The sequence below is a fragment of the Bubalus bubalis genome, chromosome 8, assembly GCF_019923935.1.
Source record: "Bubalus bubalis isolate 160015118507 breed Murrah chromosome 8, NDDB_SH_1, whole genome shotgun sequence".
NCBI classification, from domain to species: Eukaryota; Metazoa; Chordata; class Mammalia; order Artiodactyla; family Bovidae; genus Bubalus; species Bubalus bubalis.
The window spans coordinates 69,129,425-69,154,753 of record NC_059164.1 but is presented as its reverse complement, the minus strand read 5'-3'; the positions used below and the strand labels follow the sequence as shown (position 1 = coordinate 69,154,753).

Sequence of the window (25,329 nt, the reverse complement as noted above, 5' to 3'; positions counted from 1 at the left end):
CAGATTCTTTACCACTGAGCTACCTGGGAAGCCCTTGCTATTTATTTTCACATATGAAATATATTAATTCAATAAGCATGGGGTGAATAATATTATTACGATGTAAAGGACAATGTTGGATGAATTACAAAACATTTTCTTTCACTGACCTTGAGATGCAACTTCTCCTCAGTGCATGGGCAAATGTTGTCCAGCATATTATGGCTTGGTAAATGTTTCTGTGAGTTGAAACAAATTTTGATAAAATTACTCAATTCCCTTCCCACCACCTACAAGCAATCTGCAATGATTTTATGCCAGTGTATACTGATGGGCATTCACACTTGCCTCCCACTGAGGCAAGTCTACTGAGTTAAACACAGTAGACATTGAATATACACTTACAGCACTGAACTAATGAAAATTTTGTTTAGGTTTAAACCTAGCTGACTTACTTTTATTATCTGTTTAGAAGTCATAATTTCTTTGTTATGAGAGCAAGTAAAAAATGCATTGAATAGAAACCTGTTTGAACATTTTAAGGTAAAATTCCTCTGCTTAAATTGTCCTTTAACCTTTAAAGGGGTTAGGATGTGTCTGAATTTGCTAATGAATCAAGTCATCCTCTCAATTTGAGTTCTTGGATCTGGTATTTCAACACCCCGTTAAGGCTGTTGATCTAATGTGGGTTTGTGAGTCACAGGTTGAATGATCTCCATATAGTTCTGATTGGCTTGACACTTATAGGTAGTGGAAAGATGCTTTATCTTGTGTATTCAAGCTGGTAAAGGGAAAGAATTTGACTTCTGGTCAGTTCCTGGAAATCTTTCTACCCATCCATGCAGCAGGGAATTGTCTCATCTTAAGTTCTGGCTTAGTCTGCAATAGGAAGTTAGTCACATACAACACTATTTGTGTATTCCTACACTGAAATATCTGGGAAAAGCCAGGAGCGCAGAGTCTTAGGAAGACATTGAGCTAGAAGCTCATTTCCAGCTCAACACGGACCTCGCCCTCTGGCTATCTATGAATCAACCCTTTTATTGGTCCTTTCCAGGGTGAATTTGAAACCAGGATGGCCTCAGAATCCTGCCTCCCAAGTTATAGCTGCCTCCAGGTTCTGATCTTATCTTGCTGTCTGCTGTAGGCCTTCTGTTGTAGATGCTTTCCTATGGCGCTTATCACAAAGTTAGTTGTCCTTTGTGTTTCTTTTCCTGAATGTTTGCAGGAATGAGTCACATATCTCTTGTAATATATGAGCAGCTTGGAGGAAAATGCTGTTATTTTAAGAGCCAGCCAGGAATTCCTTTTAGGGAGGAGACTGTCTGCCACCTTAATAGAAGTATTTGGCTATGAAGATAAGGTCCCCAGGAGATAGTCTGAACAGTCTGGAGCTAGGCTAAGAGATAGCAAATTGCTCTGTGGAATAAGTTTACAGGAATTTGGGAATGGGGGCAAGCAAAGGAGAAAGAAGAGAAGAGAGGGATGAAGTAAGGCAGAACGCGAGGTGGCAGCAAATGATGGGACCTGATGAGACACTTTTAAGGAAACAAAGTCTCCTCCACATAGATACTTTACTGGAGTGGTGTTTTGGCACAAATTAAGTAAAAGGGACTACCTTCAAATTCTTGGTTGGTATGGGCAGCTATAAAAGATGAGAGACAGTGAGATCAAGAACTCATCCCAAAGAAGTCACTGGGGAGAGAGAAGTGACTATGAGAACACAAACCCTTGGGAATTCTCAGAAATCTAGGGAAGAATATTGAACTTGCCACAAGATTAGGGTTGGAGACTTGAGTAAGTTTTTATTTCAATCTCAAAGGAGATTAATAGTAGGCTTCCCTGGTGGCTCAGATGGTGAACTCTGCTGCAATGCAGGATCCCTGGGTCGGGAAGATCCCCTGGAGAAGGAAATGGCAACCCACTCCAGTAATCTTGCCTGGAGAATTCCATAAACAGAGGAGCCTGGCAGGCTATAGTCCATGGGGTTGCAAAGAGTCAGGCATGACTGAGCAACTATCACTCACACTCAAAGGAGGGAAGGACCTCAGCTGACAGTCTTGTTACATCCATCTGTACCAGGGATAAAAAGTGTTTTAGAGGTAAAGAATATTTTGGAATACTGCTACAGAGATGAATAAACCTTAAAGTAAATGATATGACTTATGTGTCTCATAAAAAGAAAAGCTTATCAGTAGCATTTTTAAAAGTTATTTTAAAGGGTTTGTTTATTCTAATGGATAGAGATTGTCTTTGGATAATATAAATATTCCAATGATTTAATGGAGTTATCTGAAGCCATGTAGACATTAATTAGAGTTCTATAATTAGAATTATAGTTATAGAAGCTTCCTACTGCAAAATAGAAGGCAATATGTTAATATTTCAGGTTTACAGTACCTGATGCATTTTCATATACCATGGCTCTAATAATTCTTTCTAAATAACCACTGTGATAGATATTTAATAGTTCTTTAATTAATGTTGGAGTAAAACCCATTTATATCTGTGCTTATCCCAGGCCTCCTTCTCTCACAAGTGAACAGTCTGTCTGCTTCCTGTGTGCAGAGCCACCCAAACTGAGGATGACACAGAATCCAATCAGAAAAGCAGCATAAAGATGAAAGGTCTTACCAATGAGAAGTGAACTTGCTAAAGTACACCTTTCAATGAATTTGGACAAAACTGAAAAATGTTGTTGATATCAGATCCTTAGGCTGATTACTGAAGCGTTCGATTTTTCAGTATGTCAATTCATCACTGTCCACCTGGTTATATTTAACACTTTCTCCTGTTTTCCAGCATGTCTGCTGAGATAGGCAATCGCTGTCACATGATATCTGCCTCTCAGGAAGGTCAGTAGACCATTTGGGAGGCCGCGGTTTCTGTCCCCCTTCTGCCTCGGTTCTTTCTCACATAGTGCTGACAGCAGATGGAGCCTCACTGTCTTGCAGGATCTAAAATATTAATAAGATCAGGGCTTTTATCCTTCACACAGTTGAGCCTTTCCGTTTAGAGGCTCTGCAAAATGTCGAATCTGCTAATTTATAACACTGGCCCTCCAGGAAGACCTGCTACCACTTACAGGTACCCAAACATCATTTCGAACCAGTGTCCTTCCTTTTCACTTCTTGGAAATGCTGGTTCACATTTGAAATCGCTCACATCTTTCAGAGACACTTGGATGAGTTTAATTCCATTTTGAGATGAGAGGTCTTGGGGTGTGTTTTAATAAATATTTGATGGGAATACTAGCCATGGGGTTGTGTTCATTTACAAAATTAGAGATGGCATCTCTGAGGCAAGCTTGACTTTGTGGAAGAAGCGATGTTTATAAATGCACTCGGTGTTTTCATGCCTGGCGTTCCCTCTACTTTTTAGAATACTGTAGTTATCTATGGTTTCATTTTTAGAAGCAGTGATTAAATTGCAGAGCACTGCTGTGTGATACAAGTTTAACCATTGTCTATTCAATAGACTTTTCTTTTTTTCACTGAAAGTAAAATTTACTTTTCTGCAAAAAATATGCATATCATATGGTGTGCAATTTAGATCGTTTTAAAGGACAGTAAAGACATTAGTTTAGATATCCCATCCCAGTTGGACAATGAGCATCAATTTGGTTAATTAAGAATCTCAGGCTCTGCAAATTTATGGTACAATTACAATTTACTTCGTATGGAAGAGGGTCTTTACCCCATGCCACCATTAGCAAAATGTCCACTTTTATTATTTGCTGACTATTTCAAAAGTAGATGAATTTTAGAGGAAGAGTTAACATTTCTTTTTTTTTTTTGCATTGAAATTTCTCACTGAATGTCAGTTGTTTGTCAGCAGAACGCAACTATGAAGGCTTTTGACTTAAATCTTTTTCCTCTTTTTTCTTTCTTTTTTTTTTTCTTAAAGAAAAAGCCAATTCATCAGGTAGGAAAGGACTGCCTTTTGCAGTCTCAGGTCCTGCCAGAGACAAATGACCGTAAAAATTTAAAATCAATCATTAACAGATTAGCTGTTGGTCCAAAGTAAATAGCAATCAGCTTATTAGGCATCAGGCAGAGTGAGATAAAGGGGAAGAGTTATTGAAAATGAGGATGTTGTCTGGGGCTCTGCTGTAGGGTCGCACGCAAGGAAGCTGTCTCTTTGTGACTATAATTACAAATGAAAAACAAGGTAGCCAGCTGAACAAGTTGAGCCCCTGGTTGTGTTGAACATAGTACTGCAGTTTTCTCGTCTATGTCATGGCTTTGTTCCCCTTGGTTAGCATGGGACTTGGGTGCAGTCCCAGTTGTTCTCTTTGCCTTCTAAGCAAGATCTGTCAGCTGCTGTTTAGTTGACTCTGCAAAGCAGCCCAGAAATTATGCCGGAGGCACCTTCGTTTCAGGAACTGGACCTTTTTTACCCCTTTGCACACTTAGTTCAAATCTCATTACTGGTTAAGTAGAGATTTGAAAGTGAAGGGGTGGTTCATTAGCTGCTTCCCTCTAATTCCAGGTGTGATCTGCTGTTCAGCACGTGCCATAGCAGTGGTTGCAACAAGATCTACCAATGGACGCTGAAATCAGCACTGAAGGTTTGAAGAGAAACAGATATTTGTACAACTTCAAAGTAGCTTTCTCAATATATTTATTAACTGTAAAGGAGAAATAGTAACTTTACAGTGGTGAAACCCATCAGATACCCTCTTAACCAAGTGATCAAGGTTAAGGTTACTATCACTAGTAATAAGACAGTTTCTCCCCTGCCCGGCCCCCCGTGCTACACTGAGAAGGACACACCATCACCATATTCTTACTAAAAATGCATAACCTCACTCCAGTGATGCAAAAACATCAGACAGACAAACCCATTCTGAAAAATAACTGCCCAGTAATCTTTAAGAGTGTCAAGGACATGAATGCCAAGGAAGACTAAAGAACTATCATGAATTTGAAGGGACTAAGGAGACAAAGGATTGTGGGAGTCTGTGTTGGATTCTGGAACAGAGAAAGGACATTAGGAGAAAAACTGGTGAAATCCAAATAAATGATAGCATTAGAGGAAGCTGTGAGAAGAGATTATAGGAATCATTTATACTATTTTTGCAGCTTTTTGTAAGTCTAAAGTTATTCCAAAGTAACAAATTATATTTAAAGAAAAGGAAGGATGCACTGAAAGGAAAAATAATTGCTTGAGTTCCAGAAACTTCCACTGCAGAGCACAACTTGTAGTCTGGGCCAGTTTTAGCTTTTGCTCATAGTTGTGCTTTATTTTGGCCAAAGCTGGAGTAAATCATTGCTTTCAATGACAGAAAAGTAAAACAACATTCTTCAGGTAGGGCCCTTCTTTACAGTTCTTCTCGTGAATAATACAGTAAGGTTATGGTGTTATCAACAGGTTCAGTTACCAAGGGAGGCAGGGACAATCCCAGTGTGTGGAATGTTGGATTCTGCAATTTGTGTGCCTTGGGTTACCAGTTTGTGTGAATTATATTATGTCACTTATTCTCCTGGATCTGCAGGCTGACTGGATTGGCTCTGCTTCGTCCTGTGAATCTGGGTCTGGCCTGACTTGGACCAAGGGGCTCACTGGGACAGTGTTTTCTCCAGATGATGGCAGGAGTACAAGAAGGCAAGCCCCACCGCACAAGCACATTTTAAGCTTTAGCCTATGTCTCCTTTTGGTTAGAGATGTTTATTTGGCCTGCCCAAAGTTGAGGGGTAGGGAAGCACACTCTTCCCATGGAGGTTGGGGGGATAAAGTGCATATTTCTGATGAAAAATCTAATCAATCATAAGGACCTTAAGTAACTAGTCAGATTGTAATATCTTTGAGGTCTGAGCCCATGCCCGGTACAGCGTCTATATCCTCCCTGACAAGAAATATGAATTTAAGCACACAGTAGGAAATAAAAAAATTCATGATAAGTTTCAAAATTTAAATCAGAAAATAAGTCCTTTGTGCTTTTCCTAAATTAAACAACAAAAGCTTAGAGAGAAAATAAAAAAGAGCAGGAAGAACTCACATCAATGTGGATTATAAAAAAATTTTTTTTGAAGAATGAGTAGCTTTAAATTAGAAAGAAAATTAGTATTTTGTTGAGGAAGAAGGCATTATTCACAAAGAAAAAGTTATTCTAGATTTATTTTTGGCAGATGATGAAATAACAGTAACAATTCCAAACTCTTATCTAAATGTAGTAATAGCTGCTATTTCCCCAGTATTTTATAGATGAGTGAAGGCATACATGATTTGTCTTCTTCCGTTTTATAGAAGGATAAGAAATTGAGGGTTAGAGCATGTGTATGCTTTGCCCAGCGTCACCAGCTGCTAAATGACAGAGCAGGCATAAGTTGTCTTCTGGCTTCAAGTCCAGGGTTCTTCTTACCACCTGCATTACAAATTTCTACCTGGTGAGAACGAATCCTTTCCTTCACTTCCTGGGGCTTTTGTAAAAGATCTATCACTCTGAAGATGAATTGAACTATCAGGTAAACATTTAAGGAAAGGAGAAGAACCAAGTTGGAATGTAAGTGAATTCTGGTGTTGGTGGCTGCCTGGCATTATAACTGATGACATAATTATTTCCTGGGACATGGAGCACCAATCACAGAGTAGATGTAATAGACAGAGGTTCTTAGGTATTTACAAGTATGGATAAAGTGACTGCCCTTCATTAATAAAGGCAGCTGCTGGAGTCTGCATTCCACTGTTAGTTGGGATGGTATTCGGGTAGTAAGTTTCTAGACCAGTCAACATTTAGGTTCCCCGTTAACCCCTGTGACCTGCCTTTTCAGCCTGTGCGCCTCCAGCTCTAAGATCCAGTTCAAAAGGCACCTTTTTCAGGAAGTGACCCTGTTCTCCTGGTGGGAAGCGGGCACCCCTGTTTCTAAACCCCCAAGCACTTTTTCTTTGCCTACACTTCCCTTTAGCAACCATCGTGTAGTCATGTACCACCTTTTAAGATTAATTGTTTGTTTCTCCTTTATGACTGCGAAATCTTACAAGAAAGTTGATCAGATCCTAACATAGAGCCCAGCACATGGCGATTCTCCCTGTAAACAGGACTTGGGAAGATGACCAGATGAATAGGTCTAGTCTTTCCTAGCCTGCTAGTTGGAGAGGTTTTTGATGCATCTTTGAATCCACCACAGCTCTGTACTTAGTGCCTTACATACAGCAGATGCTTGGTATGTTTTTGTTGAAAGGAAAACATTTGTGTAAATGAACAAAGGAAAAAATAATAGATGAATAAAAAAGTGATTGAGTAAATCTCTGGATACTGAGGTGGAAGATCAAGAGGAACACACATCAAGTCAAATATCAGAGTCCCTTAAAAAAGATGAATAATATTTGAAACAAATGTGTGATGCTCTAGATGTCAGAAGAAATCTCTTGAAATTTCTGATCTTATTCAAAGTATAGGAACAAGAAATGTGAATGCCACTCTCCCCCAGTGATGGTAATGCTAAGTGCAGTACACCAATATTCCACAGTCTGGGCTGTTTTTAGAGTAAAACATACTGAAATCTTCTAGCACCATAACATTTGTGTTATTTAAATATGGCATTTAAAAATGAGTTTTGCACATGGTGTTAAGGCTTCATCCAGGCTCACGCCCTTCCCTGCTGGATGCTTTTCTAGGGCAGCCTATTGTTGTACTTCCCATTCCCTGGGTTGATAGTGAGGTTGGCATCTGCTGTCTGGGTCATTTTTACCCTCCAGAGCCAGTCACAGTGCCTGATTCCTGATTGAAGCTGGGAGACAAAGCACCTGAGGGTTGGCCCTGGTTCTCTCTGAGGTAGAACAGAGGGGTTGTGGGCTGTTGTGCAGTTGTTGAGTTGTGTCCAGCTCTTTGCGACTCCAAATGCTAATATCTTGGAATTTATTCCACCTGATGTATTTTGTAATATTTTAATGCAAAAATTCATATTATCATTGCAGTCACTACTCTTCTCTTAGAATATGGAAAATAATTTCACCCAGATTATGCTTTTTCCTCTGTCCAAAAACTTCCCTATGCTAGTAATTAAGAACATCCAATGGAAGAGGAAAATTAACCAAATTGAGGGTTACACTTATTAAGTACTTGAAAAGGTCCTGTAATTATATCTTAAGACTCACTAATGTAGAAATAGGATTTTAAAGACAATGGGTGTTGTGCAGTTTCCCGTGGATACTTACTGATTTCAGTAGTTGCACCAAATGTGGAAATGATGTCACCCTGGGAATCCTGTTCCTTCTCTTGTGAAAGACTTCCCCCCGGTGGTCAGCACACCTGCATTTCTTCTACAGTGTGCCGGTATTAAAGCAGCTTTGTCCAGTACAACTCTAAGATGATAGAAGTGTTCTGTGTCTGCTCTGACCACTAGGGCGGCCACTGGCCATGTGTGGCCGCTGTGTTCTTGAGATGAGGAACTGAATTTTAAATCTTATTTAAAATTAATTAATGTGTGCATAGCCATATGTGCCTAGTACCTACAGCATAGGACAAGTCAGATTGAGAGCCGCATGGCCTCTGTCACCCTTGGCCTGAGAAACAGCCAGAGAGAAGGGGTCAGCTTCTACTCCCATCGTATCAGGCAGCCTGGGGAATCCTCGAGCTTTGAAGGCTACTTCCTTCCACTGCTTGAGGCTTCCCCACCAGCTCAGAGGACTGGGTAAGAGCAAGAAGGAAGAGCCAGGGTTTGGTCTACCTGTTTATGCATTTAGTCTCTTTAGTCCAACTTTTTATTTAAAGAATATTGGGCTTACCAGGTGGTGCTAGTGGTAAATAACCTGCCTGCCTATGCAGGAGACTTGAGAGATGGGAGCTAGATCCCTGGGTCGGAAGGATCCCCTGAAGGAGGGCATGTCAGCTCACTCCAGTATTCTTGCCTGGGAAACCCCGTGGAAAAGGAACCTGGTAAGCTATAGTCCTTAGAGTCGCAAAAGAGTCGGACACGATTGAGGCAACTTTGCATGCGTGCACGCTGAGTGTCAGTAACAAGCTGAGATCATAACAGCCCCATCTATGCTGTTTTTAAAGTTATTGTTTACAGCTTCTTTAATTCTCCGTGAAGGTGATGAGTCTGCAGAGCGTCTTTTTTGAAGGAACTATTATTAAGCAGAGAGTCCCTGTAAATGACTGTTATCCAAATGACATCCTTTCCACCACGCAGCCCTTACCCGCTACTGCTCACACACACAGTTTTCTTGGGAGACCCCCTCCCTCCCTTTTTGGTGAGTTGCCACCACTTTGTTCTACGGGGTCGAGACATGCTCACTCTCTTATTGTAACTAGTGCCATTGCTGCCTGAACTTTACTGATATTCTGAAGCAGAACAACTGCTTACTCCTCTCCTAAAGGTTCCTGCTAATGAGGCCCACACAGGTGGCAAGGTGTGGGCATGAAGAAATAAGCCCACTAAATAAAAATTCTGTGAAGCGGTGAAGCTGGGAGAAAAGGCATACTTTTTCTTGATGAGGGTAGGGGTGCCTTGGAGCCTCTCATAGAAGCTTTATTCTGATGCATGAAGCTAGAAATTAGGGTGAAAAGCAAGGAGAATTTGCTTTAGAGCAGCTGGTTTACATTGTGCTGCTTCCAGGCCCCTTAGCAGAATGCCAGCCGTTTCCCCGGAAGCACAGCGGCATCATTTCATTGTCCTCCTGCTCAGGGAGAACAACCAACAGCCCTCCTGCCCTCAACTTCAGGTGCCACACACATCCCAGCTTTAACTTGCTAGCAGCCCGGGCACCATAACACCCAGAAAGACCACATTGCAGTCATCACTCGTTTAGGGGCAGGGGGTGGTGGTAATTACCAGCACATGATTATTTTATTCTGTCTGAATTATTTACAATGGAAGGAAGCAGTTGAGGGGAGGGAAAGTTAGGGAGTGTGTTCAACCCCACTTGCATTGATTCCACCCAGAGCAAGAAGAGCAAACCTATTAAGAAGAAAAATTGCTTCCTTTCCTTCCTTTCTTTCCTCTCCCATCCCCGAGTCTTAGAAACAAATACGTGATGCCAAGAGGAGCCCTGGGTGGCTGCGGGGAGGGGCCCTCGGTGGGGGTTGGTGGCGCTTGTCCGTGACTTTGTGCCCTTACTGCAGGTGGACCACTGGCTCCAGCTTCCAGTGTTCCCTCCTCTCTCCCCAGCTCTGAGCTTGCATGTGGTGCCTAACGAACACTGCAGATGGATTTCAATCCCACTTAGAAGACGTTCAGTTATGGAACTTGTAATCAGGAGAGTTGGGCTTTAATCCCAAAGGTGCCGTTCTCCTCATTGTTTTTTAAATATAAGATTTATAACTCTCCTACCTCCAAAAGAACTTGCAGATGGTTTATAGAGGTAGTGTCTGAAGGCACCTTTGGGGATCAACAGAACAGAAGCCCCCTGAAGGAAGCAGAGTGACTGGCACAGTTAGGTGGTAGGAGTGTGGTGGTTTGTGCCTCCATTTCCTCTTTACCAAACAGGGAAAGCAAACTCACCTCCTGCCTGTGAGGCGATGGGCAGAGCAATGTTTGTAAGATGAGGTGTCCATGTCATTTTGGGATAATATTGCATTCTTCTATTAAGAAAATAAAAATGTCAATAGAGGCAGAGTACCTTCCTAACCAGACCCTACTGCACATCCCTACCCTGGTTCTCTGAAAGACTGGGGGCAAGAAGAGAAGGGGGTGACAGAGGATGAGATGGTTGGATGGCATCACTGACTCAATGGACATGAGCTTGAGCAAACTCAGGGAGATAGTCAAGGACAGGAAAGCCTGGCGTGCTACAGTTCTTGGGGTTGCACAAGGAATTGGACTTGACTTAGAGATTGAACAACAATAGAAAAATACCTGCAGCAGAGTTCCCCAGTGCACTGAAGAGGAGAAACTGGGGCTGGCTTAAATTTGTGCTGCCATGAGTTTGTGGGGCTTCCCAGGTGGCACTAGTGGTAAAGGACCTGCCTGCCAATGCAAGAGATGTAAGAGACTCTGGTTCGATCCCTGGATTGGGAAGATCTCCTGGAGAAGGAAATGGCAATGCATTCCAGTATTCTTGCCTAGAAAATCCCATCGACAGAGAAGCCTGGGGGTTGCAGTCCATAGGGTCACAAAGAGTCAGACACGACTGGAGCAACTTAGCACATGCACACAAGTGTGTGTGGAGCTCCACAGGAGAGAAACAGGGCGGGACACTAGCAAGGTGGTGGTTTTATTTTTTCTTCGTGGAAGAGCTTTTGAATACAATGTTAAAATACTTACAAATTTTATAATCTATGTGAGTTATAAAACTTTGCAGTAAAATGTCTACATACCTCTCACCCAAATTAAAATACATTATTACTACCATGGAGACTCCAAGAACACCCCTCTTACTACCAAAGGTAAACCACTATCATGATTTCATGCGTATCATTCTCCTGCTGTTTAAAGACAAATTTTCCAATGTTTGAACCCTATGTAAATGGAATCATACAGATATATTCTTCTATGACTAACTTTTTTCACTCAATATTATATTTGTGAGATTTGTCCAAGTTGATACATGTAGCATAATTTACTCATACTCACAACTGTTTGTTATTCTGTTATAGTAATACTCTAGGCTTATGTATCCATCCTCTTGTTGATGGCCATCTGAATGTCTCCTTTTTTTTGTTATTACAACCATGTGGCTGTGAATATTCTAATCCAATCTAGTCTCTTGGTGCACAGATCTAAGAATTTCCTCATTGTATATGCCTGAGAGTAGCTTTGCTGGCTTATAGAGAATGAGCATCTTTAGCTGTATTAGATCATGTCAAGATCTTGGTGGTTGTCCAAGCTATACTCCCAACAACAAAGTTTAAGAAGGAACCCAAGAATTCCAATCAGCTATGAGCTGATTTAGCTACTCTCAAGTATCTGGAGTTAAGAAAAAGGGAGACTGCATGGCTAAAAGGAATCCACAGATGATGGTGATGATGATGACGTGACGAGGACAACAAACCCAAATATAGCGCTTGCTATATGCCAGGCACTGTTCTGAACACTTCAAACACATGGACTCGTTCCATCTTTATGATTACTCTGAGAGGTATATATGGTTATCCTCACCTGTAGGTAAAGAATCTGAGGCAGAGAGAGGTGAGTAACTTGCCCACATCATTATGGTTGGTAAATGTGGGATCTGGAATTTGAGATGTTGCTCTAAACCCCATGCCTCATTTCAACTGTTAACCTGTGAGTTCATGCTAAATGAGACAATAAGAAGGGCAAGCTCATGATTGGTTGGCTACCCTGCCATTGGTAAAGGGTGGGACTTAGCTTTCCAACCATACTATCACACACCCCCTTTCACAGTTAAGAAGCAAGAGAAAAGCATTTTCCCCCACTTGGGTAGCATGGAATTTGTATGATTTCTGGCCAAATATGTAATTAAAAATGTGAGAAGGAGTTCTTAAGCTAAAACACCCCAAATCTTGACCTAACACAGCCTCCTTGAAGTTGATTCTGTGGTTATTGGCATTTGACTAGACAAGAAGAGAAATAACTGTTCCTCCCGGCCCATCCTCAGGGACCTTAATGCTGGGTACCATAATTTGTGTGGCAAAGCAAAGTGGGGGATATTGACTATTTCAAAGACTGATCAAAATGGCTAAAATATGACATAATCATACTGTCACGAGGCATTGCTAATTTTTGTCATGAAAACATCAGCAGAAATGAAGAACCATACATAAATTCATAGCTCAAAATCAATAAAGCTATTTTTTTTTGGTCCAAATTATTCAGGTTAGTCTTTTACATGGTATCTTCAGTCCTCAAATTTCTACTGCCCTTTGTCTGTACACAGACATTTGTACAGGGTAGAAAAGTGGTGTTACTAAAATGTAATCCATGGTATCTTTCTTTATGATGTCTTTAATAGTAAACACATTTTTCAAAGATGATTAATTGCAATGTTCTCAAGACAGTAATTTCTTCTTTTGTTTATTTGTTTAAAACAGGGATGTTCACGTGAAAACCCAATGCAAGGTCCAAATCATTAAGCTCTTCCTAAGTTAAAGTAGGTATATTTCACATTGAAATATGTCATTTTAATGGCAAAAGGAAATTTTGAAATATGTCATTTTAATGTCAAAAGGAAAAAAAAAAGAATGTCTTCAAAGATTTGGCCTATAGAGTAAATTTCAAAATGGGAAACAACACTAGTCCTGTAATGAGATGTAAATCACAACACTGACATTTATCTTCTCTTGGTGAGTTCAATTCCCTGTAGCAGCATAGAGAGGAAAAGAAAATATTGGAACTGAGAGTAATAAAATGAATACAGCAGGCTCCTCGTGTATGAATGACACTTTCTTCACATAATGAGAGTAACTGGCAGGCATCTCTAGGACACATTCCCCTTCTCTGAAAATATTCCAGGCTTTCTGACTCTTCTCAGTTTACTATCTTGAATCTCACTGGTGGGAGGATCACTAGGCTATGGGGCAAACCCCTTAATAAAGCAGATGTCTTGAGTGTGAAGAAGCGGTGGGCTGTTCGTATGTGAATGCAAATTGAATTGATCAGATGGTCTTCCTTTTGGCAGCCAGCTGAGAGGTTCTACATGCAGGTGTTCCAAGTTCTAAATCTGGGGACCAACATGATTGGGAGGAGGGAAACGAGGCATGAGTGAGGCACAGAGGTGAGGGGTTTAGGCAACCATGAAGATGCAGAGCATGTACATTGTCGAAAGTGGGTGAAGAAAGTGAGCTGGAAAGACACACTCAGTTTACTTAAAAACTGTGCCTGCATCTTGTACATACTTGATTCTAGCTACTGTTGTTATTCCTCTTGGCATTAAATCAGTTTTGGTGAGCCAAGATGTTAGGCTACAACTAAAGTTTTGTTTTTATGGGAAAATGTGTTCAGAATATAGTGGATTGAATGACTGGCTCTGGTGCTTCACCCTCTTGTTTTAGCCTCTTGTAGGCAAAGTGCACTTTCCTACTCCTTAACTTTGGGCTTACCTATAAAACTTGTTTTCTCCAGCCATGTAGGCAAAAGTATGCCAGATCTAACCCTAGGGCTTAAGAGGCTTTGTCTTTTCCTGCTTACCTCCTTGTACCTTTCTGCACTTCTGGTCTCTGTGAGATGAACTTTCTGTAGATAACTGCTTACCCCTTTAGCTGACCTGCAACTTGAAGCATAACCAATGTAATTTAGCTGACCTCCAGCTGGCCTGTAGATATGTGAGAATAAATGATAATTTTTTTAGGTCAGTGAGTTCTGAGATGGTTTGTTACACAGCATCTTTTTGACAGTAGCTCACTTATACAGACAGAGAAGGCAATGGCACCCCACTCCAGTACTCTTGCCTGGAAAACCCCATGGATGGAGGAGCCTGGTAGGCTGCAGTCCATGGGGTCGCTAAGTCGGACACGACTGAGCAACTTCACTTTCACTTTTCACTTTCATGCATTGGAGAAGGAAATGGCAACCCATTCCAGTGTTCTTGCCTGGAGAATCCCAGGGATGGGGGAGCCTGGTGGGCTGCAGTCCATGGGGTCGCACAGAGTCGGACACAACTGAAGCGACTTAGCAGCAGCAGCAGCAGCAACTTATACAGAGGTTTTTTTTTTTTTTTAAGAGCCATCTTACAAGTGAATTCTTGAAATATAACTCATTAGGAAAATTGGGGTTTTTCTGCATTGCAGTAAGATCATTGTTCTCCTTTAAATGATAATTTTATCTGTTTTTATTTAGTTGTAGCCCAGTGACAGAACAAGAGCACAATTTCTTACCTGATGAGACAAAGATTAACCGAGAGCATGCCTTGCTTCTAACAGATAACCAATAACAGCCACTGGATATAGCAGTGGTTTTCAAACAACTCTGATATTCTAGGGCCTCCGAGAGTTTTCATAAAGGCTGCCTGGGTGAGGGAGTTCCCCCTCGCCCTCCTTTACCTAGCTTCAGCTGTGGTAGAGCTCATTTTCTTTGATTTGCATAGTGGGCTTCTTTGTAAGATTTTATCTAATTAAAAGGCTCAGATAAGTTTGAACATCTCCAGTGAATGCTTTACTTTTCTGGGAACTCACGGTTTTTCACACCTGTCCATGCTGTTTACTCCGCCTAGACTGCTCTAGATTCTCTTTCTTTCTCTCTTTTTTCTAAGCTTCTCTGTTGAGAGCTCCTATTCATTCGTCAGTACTCATGGTGATTGAAAAATATATCCATGAGTTCTTTGATAGTTTTCTGTTCCAAAGATGGGGTCTGGTCGCTATCCCTTTAGGTGTGAACTGTACTTGATAATGTTTAAGGAAGAGAATATGTAGAAAGTGATGATGCCCAAGATTAGGACCTGTCTTTCTGTCTCCATCTTTTCTCAGCTCACTCATTCTTGGGAAATTCACCTGACATTTCATGAGCACACTCAAGCAGCCCCACATGGAGAAGCCCACTGAGAGGAACTAAGGCTGTCTCCCAATAGCCACGTGAGTGATCCTGATTGCAACCGCATGAGAAACTGTGAGCTAACTCAAATTCTCGATGCACAGAAACTGAGTGAAAAGAAATCTGTTTTAAGCTGCTATGTTTTGGGGTCTTTGTTATGCAGCAATCTATAACTAATAACAATATGCGACTGAAAAGATTCTTTTTTTTGGTACTCTCCTGAAATGCCGAAGTGTTAACAATTTTCTTCTTTTTCATAGCCTTTAATATATATCTTGTTTGCAGAATTTATTCCATTGCACTGTTTATTTACATATCTGTCTCCTGCATTAGGCTGTGAGATATTTGTATTCTCAGATGCCCAGCACAATTCTTGGCATCTTATATATTGAATAAAGAACTGAAAAATAGCCACAGCCCAAATTTGAAAAAAAAAAAGCACTCAAAGAATAGGACAAAAGATAAAAGAAGTCATCTTTATGTCTAATACAGAAATCCTCAATTTTGACCAGAGATGGTAAATAAGCAGAAAAATCCTCAGATGGAGTCAATACTGTATTTTCGTAACTTATGAGCGTATAAAGCAGTTCTCTGTGCTCTTGTTTAGCGAATGATAGGTGTTCCTGCTCAGATGGTGTGTCTAGAATCATGGGGTCTGTAAAAAGCCAGGATCAGTGTTTTGACTAGGTTTACAGGTGAATAAGTTAGAAATCTATCACCGCCCAAAACAAGCCTTGAATTTATGGCTTTGACCAAGTGTAACTTGAAGATGTAATTTACCAAACTACAGAGGGTGTTTATTTTCAATAGCTAGAGTTACATAGCCACATTGAAAATGGCAAAGGTGGTATCTGGTTAATTCCATGTGGGACCAGTGATTTCGAATTCTAGCCTTCTGGGTATGTCAGACTGCGCAGGCCCTGCATAGAACAATTAGATATTTAAAGTTGAAATTTAGTGATGATGATGATTTGTGTTTTTATTTTAGTGATTATCTAAACATTGGTAAAAGAATATTCTGGATCATTGGAGGGTCAGTCTAATAACTTAGGCATGCCATATATTAATTTCAGGTCCTGCTTTTATGACTGTGGCTCAAGGGGCTTGTTAGGTGACAGGGTTTAACTGCAAGTGGACTATTTCTCAGACTGAGGTCTGTGGGCTTACAGTTTCAAGGATCCACAAGTTCTTACATTTGGAAAACAGTGATAGAGACAATAAATGCTTCCTCTGAGGCGAGATTATTGATTTTTCATCTGTGTAGTCAAGGGAAGGTTTTATGAGGCATTGGCATCTGAGTTGGCCCTCAAGGACAGGCTCTGTATGCTTTGTCTTAACAAATGACATCAAGTATCCATTTAAACTATCTGCTTGAGCAAATACCCTACTTCCAGGGGCCATTCATTACTTCCTGGTTATTCTTTGAGAGCTACTGTGCGTTAGTTATATTTAATTATAGTGTGGTCCAGGGTGAATATGGACTGGAAACACAGGAAGGAGACACAGAGAAGGTGGAGAAGGTGGAGCTTGAACAGGGAGCGGAACGGTTCATGTTGACTGAAGTGCAGGGCAAATGCAGGCCACGCCCTAGGGCACAGTGCTGGCTCAAGCCTGTTGTAAAGGTCAAGGCTTAAGAGTGTGTACTTTTTCTGTGGCTAGGCAAGGTTGTTTTTTATACATTGATGGGGATGACTCTGATAATATTGAAACTAATACAAGTTCATGGTTGTATTGTTCAATAACCATCTCAGCATCCTTTTTAAGATTTATTTTATTATTATTTTTTAGAAGCCTTGCTCACTGGTGAAATTTTTGGGCATGTGGAGGATTTTCAATTTATGTGTCATCTCTGATCATTGTAGAAGACACAGAAGACATGTTTTGAGTGTGTTGCCTTACTGAAGTGGTGGACTTGATCTGTCATATTTAAATTGCATAACCATGCCTGCTCTTATGCCCACTCTGGCTGGTTAAATCCACCTGGGCACCTGACTGTGGGAGAGCCAATCTATTGTCTGGGCTGAGCTCATCAGGCTCTGTCTTAGATTTGAAATTCAGACATTGAGAAACTGAATTAATAAGATGAGGATGGTGCCAGACTGAAAGGTTGTGCCAGGTTAAGTGACGTTGAAAGCAGGAGAAGCTTGCCGAAAGAGAGAGACAAAGAAGAAAAACATGGTAGAGATGAAATGTATGTAGAGAGAATAAACCTGGATTCTGGTTTTCCAATTCCAGTTTTTATTTTACTTGGCTTGCACGTAGTGTGTTTCCTGTTTATGCTGTTAACCCTTTTCAAGATTGTTGTGTCTTTACAATAAAATCCTCTGTGCTTAAGCTAATTGGAGTGGGTTACACTTTCATCCACACAGAACCTTTCTAAAATAATGCTGGATTTTCAAATGAAGTCTTTGGTTTTGAAGAGACCGTGAGGCTGAAGGGAATATTGTCAGCTCGCCAGTTTAGGTGCTAAGCCAGCTTCCACCCATGAAGGTGGTGAAAGACATGGATGGCTTCGGTTTATTAGTGGAAACTCTGGGTAGCAAATTGACAAGTGCAACTTGACCACTGCTTGGTGGGATTCCACCTCTTGATGTGGCCAAGGATGGACCAAAGACCTCAGCAGTCACTGTGGTCTACACCGACCAGAGACAAGAACGTTTTGACAAAAATCTGAGACAAGTTACCACAGTGACATATGTTTATTTTTTTACACTTAATTTTCCATTCTTGTAACAAAATCTCACACCTGAAGAAGAGTCATTGTCATTCTTTCAAGTGTCTGATGAAATCTAAAGATCTCTTCATACTAACTGCAGGATTTAATCAGGAGTGGGTAATACGACTGCATGTATTGTAATGAATTTCAAATACTGCAACCTGCAGGGGTTGTCAGTAACTGAATTCCTGGGGTATGCAACTTGTAATTGAAAATCTTTACAGTTTAGTTCTACTGTCATTTTTCTAATTCTATTCAAAGAATGTCTATCAAAAGTTATGCTTTAGTAGAAATGTATATTATGGGAAATTATTAATTCCAGCATGTAGGTAATTTGGAAAGCTTGATATTTTTCAGGGTTGTTGAAACTGTAGGAAGAATTTTTATCCTGATAACTTTATGAGGTTGCAATGAGAAGTATTAACATTATTTTATGCAATTTCCTTTAAGATGCTGAGACTCTTTTTTAGGCACACACGCAGCTGGAAAAATTAGGGACTAAACTGACAGGGGATGGAGACCCTGGGAATCTTCTTTGCACTTTTTCCTGGAAGAACCTTTGCTCTTCTGCTCTTCATCTCTCCATTTGTGGGAATTCTGTTCTTCAAGTACAGAGATTAATGGCAGCATGATGAAGTTTTGCTTATCCTTTCTCATACTAGATTTGTTTGATCATGGAAATTTTACAAGAAACAACCAAACTGCACCACAAAATGATATTGATATTATGGGATTGCATCAATAGCATTGGCTGTTTCATTTCCATTCACTTATCAGCCATATTTACTTCTCAGATATTTCCTTAACCGGAATTGACTGTACTATAATTGCCTATTTCTTTGGTCCATTGGCTGTTAACCTTGAAGTGACTGGGGTAGAGCTGGCGAGGCCTTTCCTGTCAGGCCTGACCTCTCACTATGCTGGAGAGAGCGCTGCCATGACAACGGCGACAGATGTCAGCTAAGCAATGTGCACCCTAGAAAGACTCCTGTATTGAGAAAATCGATCTTGTAATGGTGCCATGGAGCACATTCGCTGAACTGCCAAGTGTTCTAGGCTTAATCATTTATTTCATCTAGCAGAGAGAAGAAAACATAAAAGAAATGAAATGAATTTGACCTCTGTCTTTTGAGTGACTTTAGTGCTACACTGAATTCTAGCAAGTGCCTCTTATGAATTTTAAAAAATTACATTAGGAATAACATTTTGAAGTGAAATGAGTCTTGTAATGCCAACCCTCCAGAAACATGTTATTTCAAATGTCAGATACATAATAGTCATTTGCTATTTTCTGTGTATGTCCAGGGGTTAGCTCTGTCTTGGCTATGTTTCAGGCAAATTATTATAAGGGAACCAGGAATGAAACAGACCAGAGCATGCTGCTTTGATTTTCTCCATTTTTCTCAGCATAAAGCGACTTCCTTTGTGCTGATTATCACAGGGTTTCGTGAGTAGATAAACAGTGTCTTATATTGACAGCTTCGAACCCCTCTCAATTTTAGAGTCTTCCAATAGCTTGTTCCTGGTTCTGTCTCCAGAGTGGAGTTTGTCTCCCTGACAGTTAATTCTGGGACAGCCTTCCATTGCCTTGACAGGCTTGTCATTCACGGCTTGACACCTCTCATTCATCTGAGTTTGGCCTGCTGGATATGCAAATGATCGAAGGACTGAAAACCATAATCCCTCAGCCATGATAGCCAGTACGTCACTGTCACTGTTCTTGGAACAACCCCCTGTTAGTAGCCAGGGAGTGGTGCAGAACTAAACCAGGGGAGGTGGAATGCACTCATGACCTTTTTTTTGGCCCAAGTCTGAACTAGATTTTTAAAAAAGCCAGCATCCAAACCAAGACAAACTCCCCAAAGCCTAAAGATTGTAGACAAATCTCTCTGATAACCTTGCCCATATAAATAAATATCACTGAAAGTGATTATAGTGAAAAGGATCTCTTAAGATTTTCAATGTGATATGTCTGTCTCTTGTGCTGAGGGATATTTTATTGCATTTTTGCCCTCAAGTGGAGCTGACGGGAGCCAAGCTTGTAATTTAAATCAATAAGAACCCTTTACCATGGCCATAAAATACTTGGCTAAACCTTTGAAGTGGCCACAGTTGAATGCACAGTGAACACAGTATAAATGTTCCTTAAGATGTATTGTATGAGACCACTACTAAAACAGCATTCAAAGGAACCGGCCTTAAGCATCCTCTGTGACTGATGGGAGAGGGTCCTGCCTGCTTTTGATCGTTTATATGCACTGTTCTCATTGCCACACCAAGTCACTCCAAACACGTCCTCTTAATTGGCACATCACCCCAGCCACAACCTTCTGCTTTCTCTTCAGACCTTTGCACTATCTTGTTGAGGAGGGTGGTTCTGGGATCTGAGTCCCCTTCTAAACCAATAATCCACTTCTGATATGCTGTTGTGTTGATTGCTTCTGTTCCTTTCCACTAAAGCTGGGAAAATAGAACAAAGGCCAGTTGTTTATACCCATCCAGAGAGTGCTGCAGGGGTGGTTCAACAAAGCTGCCTGAGCTCTGTGCTTTGTAGAAAACTGAAGGCCCAGGATGCAGCCTGCCTGTTAGTTTCTCTTGGAGTGGATTGATTTTGGAGTAGAGTTCTTCAGGATGGACTTGAAAAGCTGGTGTTCACCTCTGTGCTTCCCTGTCTGCCTCACACCTGCTCTCAGCCTGGCCCTTCTGCTGGCTCCTTCTTGCTACCTTTGTCTCACTATTGTGTGGATGGAATAGATGGATGGATAGATGCTTCCTCACTCGTGTCCTCTTCTGTGTCTCTGTCTATGTCTGTCTTCATACTTTGTCCCTCTCTGTCACTCAGATTCTAAAATCCTCTCTGACTCTATAGTAGCGGTAAACATAATTCTAAGTTTGGAACTTGGCCATGAGGCCATAGAGTCACTCATCCGGTTGGATGGTAGTGATGTGGTTATGCCAAAGTCACAGGCTCAAACCCAGGAGGCAGTCATTCACTTCCAGAGCCAGTGATTGAATATCTTTCTGGGTCATTGCCTCATCAGTTCAGTTCAGTTCAGTCGCTTAGTCATGTCTGACTCTTTTCGACCCCATGAATTGCAGCACGCCAGGCCTCCCTGTCCATCACCAACTCCCAGAGTTCACTCAAACTCACGTCCATCGAGTCGGTGATGCCATCCAGCCATCTCATCCTCTGTCGTCCCCTTCTCCTCCTGCCCTCAATCCCTCCCAGCATCAGGGTCTTTTCCAATGAGTCAACTCTTCGCATGAGGTGGCCAAAGTGTTGGAGTTTCAGCTTTAGCATCAGTCCTTCCAAAGAACACCCAGGGCTGATCTCCTTCAGAATGGACTGGTTGGATCTCCTTGCAGTCCAAGGGACTCTCAAGAGTTTTCTCCAACACCACAGTTCAAAAGCATCAATTCTTCGGCGCTCAGCTTTCTTCACAGTCCAACTCTCACATCCATACATGACCACTGAAAAAACCATAGCCTTGCCTCATAGAAGCCACTTATTCTTGGTGATAAGCCAAAAATAGGGTCCAGAGTCAGGGGCCACTTGCCATGTTACCTGATAGAATACAGCCTTCTTGACAGTTCCCTGAATCTCAGGACCATGTGTCCCAGCAGTTAAAGGACAGATACACCTTTTGTGTGGTCTTTCTTCTTCTGGTAGGTGCTTTGTGAAGGGCCCATCTGGGTCTCTGGCTCTGTCCCCCTCCGCGGCCATGTGTTATGTATGTTTGCTGCCAGCAATTTGGCCAGACATTTTGCTGTGTAAGCTCAGCAAACACAACATGGTTAGGTGGCTCTTGACATTTTAGCTGATGTTTATAAGATTTCTTTTGCTCTTATGTGACAGCAGAGTAAGTAGGGCCTCTAAAATTAAAAAAAAAAAAATCACAAAAGGGAAAGACACATATGGAGTAGAGAAAATCTTACTGGCAAAGGACAATAACCTTCAAGTTGGGTGCTAAGTGGAATGAGGGCTCATTACACTATTCTATTTTCCTTCATGCTTTAAAACATTCCATATTATAGTTAGAAGAAGTTAGCATGCCACCTCAGGATGGCATGGCCACCATACTTAATGAAATTTGATCTCTTAGATCCTTGACCTAAGTCTGTTAGTCTGTCCTTTTACCCACATGTAATAATCACCTTTCTCTTATGAAGCTATTTGAATCTGTATCCATTTACCAGCTTTGTGGCCTCAACTTCAACATTTGATATGGGAATATTTGCCTATCTGTTCTTTCAATTTAGACTGTAAGTTCCTTAATATCAGGATTATTTCTTACCTTTCTGTGTTTCCTACCTAGATTCTCACAGTGTGAGGCCTGGAGAAGACTGTTCCACCCTGTGGTAACACAGAAACGTCAGAATATCAGCGATTGAACACAAGGGTCATTTCTTTGTTCATGTAAAGTCTGTTGCTTGCTGGGCAGCCCTTTTTCATCTTGTAGCTATGCTCTCAGGAGCAGGTGGCCTTCAGGGAGACTCTAGGAGGGGAAGGAGATAGAAGTGGCCAACTGGCTCTTGACTGCCTCAGCCTGGAACTGACCCACAGAACTTCCCCCACAGCCCATAGGCTGGAACTGGTCACATGGCCTCCTAACAGCAAGGGAGGCTGGGAAATGGAAGAGAGCTCATATTTGGGGAGCATGCATTGTCCCTGTCACAGAAGCTAAACAGTGTTTGTTGAATCTGCTTCTTACCCCATAAGCATATTGCTTCCTGATTATCAACATGAGAGAATGTCCAGGGAAGAATACTTTAGTTATTTGTAAAGAATTAAAAATGGCAATCAGATTATTTTCTTTCCATTTTTTTTGCTCTACTACTGAATTAGTTCCTACATGGCTGATCCCTCTCTTCAGTTAATGGCAAGGCCCCAGTTGGCTGACTGACTGCTCTTCAAGGAGTTTGGCTCCACAGCCGTGGCAGCTGGAATCCAAGGCACAGGGAATCATCTCTTGTCTGTGTCTGAGGATATTAGAGCTCTGTCCTGTCAAGGGACCCATTCTGGGTGCTGCAAGCTGAGGGTGCTCACAGAGTAGAGTGGGACCCATGCAGTTGACGTAGTAATAACAGAAAGGATAGCAGTGGTACATCCGGCCATTGCAAGAAAAGAAGGGCACAACTCTACATTATAGTGGGAAGTTTCTGCCTCACACAAGGTTATCTAAGGAAAGGAAACCATTAACTAAACAGAGAAAATGTAGACTTCAGCCAGGCACAGATTCCTCTGTGTATGCTATGCCACTGTCTTCACTCAAGTTTAGTGATTGAGGAGGTGCTTATAGGTACTTGCTTGTAGGTAAATGTCTGTACAAGTGGGTGTTACAGACCTCTGTACCTGCCCTGTTCTGCCTCCTTCCCACCTGCTTCCTCTCTGACTTTTTGCTCTAGGCTCACTATGGGGACCACTGTGAAAATGGCATTTCTTAGAGTGCAGAATGTGCCAATTGAAACTGATATGAATGAGAAAAACAAGCTCCGTATGCCTCACTAGCCATTGTTTTTTGGGTGTAAATCTAATTCGCTCATTTTTCCCCCAATAGCTTGTGTAAGCCCTGTGTGCAAGGGAGATGGGAAAGAGCAAAAGGTAGTGACCCAATTAAGTAGCTGTCTGCTTTGGTCCTAGGGATGTGAAGAGCAGAAGTCCCTCAGCCTAGTTCAGGCAAGGAGGAATTTTATGGAGGAGGTTCACCTAGGGTGACAAAGGAAAAAGTTCTCAGGGCCAGCTTGGGCAAGCATGAATCTGGGGCAGGAGCAAGTTGCTGTACCAGCTCAGAGAATCCCCATCTTTCTCTAGAACCACAGTGTCTTTCTTTCTTTCTTTAAAAATTTGAATTTTTAATTGAAGCATAGTTGATTTACAATGTTGTGTTAGTTTCTGGTGTTCACAGTGTCTTTCATTGCATCTCTGCTTCTCTCTGTGCCTTTGCTCCATTTTCTCTGCGTCTACTGATGGGCTTTTCCTGATACCTCTTGGAATTTTTCTCTCATGGTGTCAGATTACATGTGGCTTTGGCTCAACATGGCCCTGGCTGGGCCTCAGTCTCCCTTTTAACTTCTGGCCACTCTCATGGAATTCCTGAATTTAACTCCCAAGAGAGACATTCTGATTGGTCCAGTTCTTTTTCCTCCACTACATCTTAGGTTCTGTGCCATGGGTCATTGGGAAGCATTTAGGTTGGCATCTGGTCCAGCCTGCCAGGTGGGTTGAGGGTGAGGGGTGCCTATCTTCTTGTATAAAACATTATCTCCTGAGTGACCAGAGCTGTGTTTGGGGCAGGTTCCTTGGAGAAAAGGCTGCAGCCTTACTGAAGCTGAGATGAAGGAACTTGACTATGCAGCATCACCTTAGACATACTGATCTGAGAGTCTCCTAGAAACAACAGACAGCCATTGACGGGCATTAAATGGAGGGCGATCTGACTCTCTTTGCCTCTTTAACAGGTCTCTGTGGCTCTGTCCTGGACAGAGCTGGAGGGGCACGTGGATACAAAAGGGGAAACCAGTTAGGAGGGTTGGTGAGAGACAATAGGGTGGCGTTGAGACAGCAAGAGCTGGGTGGGTTACTCTATTTGACAGTGAAGGGTAGCCATCGCCTGTCCCTCTCCCCTGGACACCTAGGTCCAGTCACAGTGATCCCTTTTTAGTTTCTCAGACTCACCCAGCTCATTTTCTCCTTACAGCCTGTGCAGCTGTTGTGCCCTTTGCTGTAACATTCTCCCCTCCCTCCTGCTTAGCCTACTTTTTCTTCAGTCTCAATTCCAAGGTCACTCCCTTCAAAAGCCTTCTCAGATGCCCCTCCACTCACAAAACAGATGAGATTCCTGGTTTGCAATTATAGTCATCCCTCAGTATCCATGGGGGTTGGTTCCAGGACAGCCTTGGGTACCAAAATCTTAGGATGCACCTTATCTCAGATGGTAAAGCGTCTGCTTGAAATGCGGGAGACTCAAGTTGGATCCCTGGGTCGGGAAGATCCCCTGGAGAAGGAAATGGCAATCCACTCCAGTACTCTTGCCTGTCCCATGGACGGAGGAGGCTGGTAGGCTACAGTCTGTGGGGTTGCAAAGAGTTGGTCATGACTGAGCGACTGCACTGCACTATATAAAATGATGAAGTACTTGCATATAACCTATGCACATCCTCCTGTATACTTTATGTCATCTCTAGATTACTTGTAATACCCAGTACAGTGTAAATGCTATGTAAGTAGTAGCTGGCATGTGCTGAATTCCCATTTTGCTTTTT

At 41.8% G+C, this 25,329-nt stretch overlaps 2 long non-coding RNA genes across 2 annotated transcripts; both read left to right on the top strand.

Annotated features, from left to right (window-relative positions):
- Nucleotides 1-2,230: 2,230 nt before the first annotated feature.
- LOC112586510 lies at nucleotides 2,231-7,569 on the top strand. The gene is made up of 3 exons (XR_003110990.2): nucleotides 2,231-2,834; nucleotides 4,471-4,549; nucleotides 5,477-7,569. It is a non-coding gene; the product is annotated as an uncharacterized LOC112586510 (long non-coding RNA).
- Nucleotides 7,570-11,016: 3,447 nt separating this feature from the next.
- On the top strand, nucleotides 11,017-25,048 carry LOC123334750. Its single transcript, XR_006552851.2, has 3 exons — nucleotides 11,017-13,599; nucleotides 15,287-15,391; nucleotides 22,383-25,048. It is a non-coding gene; the product is annotated as an uncharacterized LOC123334750 (long non-coding RNA).
- The last annotated feature ends 281 nt before the right edge of the window (nucleotides 25,049-25,329 follow it).